Source organism: Pteronotus mesoamericanus, unplaced genomic scaffold (genome assembly GCF_021234165.1).
Source record: "Pteronotus mesoamericanus isolate MK-2021 breed Mesoamerican mustached bat unplaced genomic scaffold, CSHL_Meso_final contig_50, whole genome shotgun sequence".
In the NCBI taxonomy this organism is placed as follows: domain Eukaryota; kingdom Metazoa; phylum Chordata; class Mammalia; order Chiroptera; family Mormoopidae; genus Pteronotus; species Pteronotus mesoamericanus.
In genome coordinates, this window is record NW_026555186.1 from 30,446,511 (window position 1) to 30,449,859 (window position 3,349).

The following is a 3,349-nucleotide window of genomic DNA, read 5'->3' on the forward strand; positions in this document are numbered from 1 at the left end:
GGAGCTGGCAGAAGATGAGCATGAGATCAGTACATTTTTCCTAGAAAGAGTCATTTTGTGGCCTCATTTGAGGAAAAGCTTTCTTTCTGAAGTCATAGTGCATGAGAGAATTAATAATAGTAAAACAGCTAATATTTAAGTACTACCGGTGTCAGAGAAGGTATGCATTATCTTGTGTACTCCTTGTACAGCAGCTCGCCACCACAATCTGTTTGTCCCCTCTTTCCTGGCAAGAGTTGTACCTGGAACATGGCTATCCAGCCTGGGACTACATTTCCCAGACTCCTCCAAACCAGGTGAGGTCATGTGCCCACAACCTTCACCCATGGCCAACGAGCAACAGCAGGCTACATTCAAGCTGCAGCCTTTAGGGGAGTTCCCGCCTTCATGCTCTTTTCCCCTTTCCCATTGGTTGAGTTGTAATGGTCTTAAAATCTATAAGTTGTTATTAGACGCGGTGCCTAAGCCACCCACCAACCCAGAGCACCTGTCCTTGATGGCTTCATGAGAGACATAAACCACTTGTTCCTCATCTAACCACATTTTAAGGATCTTTTATGAGGAAGCTTATGCTACCCTAGAATATTTTGTAACAACCCTCCAAGACAAGTTGGTTTTTTTTAATTAACCCATTTTTACTAATGATAAAACTGCAACTCAGAGTAGTTAGGTAATTTATGTAGAGCCATACTGTTATACATTAGCAGCACAGGGACTCAAATCCAGGTTCTCTGACCACCTATGAAGACAGAGGTCAGGATAACGGTGCCCTCGTGTAGAGGGGATTGACTGGGAGGATTCACGGGGAGCCTCCGGCTCTCTGTCCCACTCCTTTTAAGAAAAAAGTGCTTGGATTAGTAGTTTCATATCTTTAACATTTAGACAACATTTTATTATCCAAAGCACCTTCACACAGTTGGCTCATTTAAGCCTCACAAACACGTTGTTCACTGTGTAGATGAAGAAACTGAGGTCTGGATAAGTTAAATATCCAGGGAAAGACCCTGATTGGCCCAGCATAAGTCTGTTGCCTTCTCCATGGACCAATCACTCAAGCCAGGAGGATGGGGCAAGACATGGTGATTGGGAGTCCCACTAGAACCACATGGATTGGGTAGTAGCACAGGAACAATTAACCATAGGAGGTGAAGGAAGGTGGATGCCAATGTCAGAATCAGGAAGGGATGTTGAACAGGCAAAAACAGATCCATTATACATACTTTGCATTGTAGAAAGAATTCACCATAGAACTGGCAACAGTATTCCTTAGTTTTGAAAACTCTTTGTATGTGCATTATATGTAATTTTCTCTTGGCCTTACCATAGACAGCCTCTTGCAATGCGCTCTCTGAGACTAGTCTGTTCATTCAAACCCTCTCTAGAACTTCTTAGAGCTCTCTTTTAATTACAGGCCCCAGGCGAGTCTAACCAGTGTATGTGTACACAGTCCGGTCCCAGGAAGACCAAAGCCCCTGAGTGAAGAGATGAAGAAGTAAAACAATTGCACACAGGTGTGGGCATCTGTGCTCTGCGTGAAGAGTGGGAGAGAGGTGGTTACACATACCCTTAGTTTCCCCTCTCTAGAGTTTCTTTCTGGTTGCTCTCTGAGGATCAAAATTCATTTTCACCATGGTGCCTCAGTGTGAAGGGAAGACTCTAACAAAAAGTCAGGCATGCCATTCCGTCTGCTTCACAGGTGTGCGTAAGTTTTTGGCTGCTCCCAGCCCAGTGAGTGCACTTGGTTGCCCTGTGGGCCCAACTGCTGGCCAAAACATGAACTTCACGGGAAAGCAAGCGGTTGGAACCGCCCAGGCTGGTAGTGACTGTCATCTCTCAATTTGGGCACAGGACCTTTCTAACAATTTGTGACATATTTCTGGGACTCCAGACATTTCCATTCCATGCTTTGCATTAAATAGTATCTTTTAAATTTTAAAACCACAGTAAACAAAAATTTTATAATGACCTTGTACACAATGCACATAAAATATAACAAAAACATTTCTTGAAAAACACCTAATAGGTATCCTTACCCTGTGTGTTGTACTCAGATATGTTTTATTCGATGTTATTTCATGTTGTAAAAATTCCAGAGCATAACCAACTACACGATTTCGTGATAGAATGTGACGTGCAGTTAAGAGAATACGTAGTCCAACCACTCTAGGCACTGCCCTGGCGCATTGTCAGCCTGAACTGGGAGCACCTTCCCAGTCCACCCCTCAAAGCCCTTTGCTTCAGGGCTCTAGCCCAGCGTTATGTGAGCCGTGCTAGGTAAGGTGGTGGGCCCTGAGCCTCACATATCACCCCCACTCCCTCATGACGGGTCTCAGAGTCGAAGGGACACTTTCTTAGCTGTGTAAATCCCTCCACATCACACTGGCATGGGCGGTCACCTGGGCTTTGCTCCACACCAGACATCAGGAGCTCACTGCCTGCTGCTTTAGCTGAGGCATTAAAAAGTTCTTTGAAAATGAAGAGATTTCACCTTACACCTGTCAGAATCTCTATTATCAAAAAGTCAATAAATAACAAGTGTTGGTGAGGTTGTGGAGAAAGGGAGCTCTTGAGCACTGTTGATGGATTTGCAGACTGGTGCAACCACTATAGAAAATGGTATAGAGGTTCCTCAAAAAATTAAAAATAGAACTATCATATGATCCAGCAATTCAACCTCTGGATATTTATCTAAAGGAAACAAAAAACACTAATTCAGAAAGATATACACGTATGCACCCCCATGTTCACTGTACCATTATTTACAATAGCTAAGATATGGGAGCAACCTAAGTGTTCCTCAACAGGCAAATGGTTAAAGAAGATGTGGTATACATATACGATCAACTATTAGCCACAAAAAAAGGATGAAATCTTTCCTTTTTCCATTTGTGACAACATGAATGGACCTAGAGGGTATCATACTAAGTAAAAGAAGTCAGAGAAAGATAAATGCCGTGTGATTTCACTTACATGCAGCATATAAAAAAATCAACCAAACAAAAACAAAACAGAAACACACTCAAATATAGAGAATAGATTGATGGTTGTCAGAGGGGAGAGGGTTGGGGGAATGGGTGAGATAGGTGAGGAGGATTAGGAGTTACAGACTCCCAGTTTTAAAGTAAATGTCATGGGGATGTAATGTACAGCATAGGGAATATAATCAATCATACTGTAATAACTTTGTATGGTGACAGATGGTTATTAGACTTAATGTGGTGATCATTTTGTAAGGTATTTAAATGTCAAATCACTATATTATATGTCTAAGACAAATATAATATTGTATGCTAACTATACTTCATTAAAAAGATTTACAGAGCATTTAGAAAAAATAGCAATAGATATA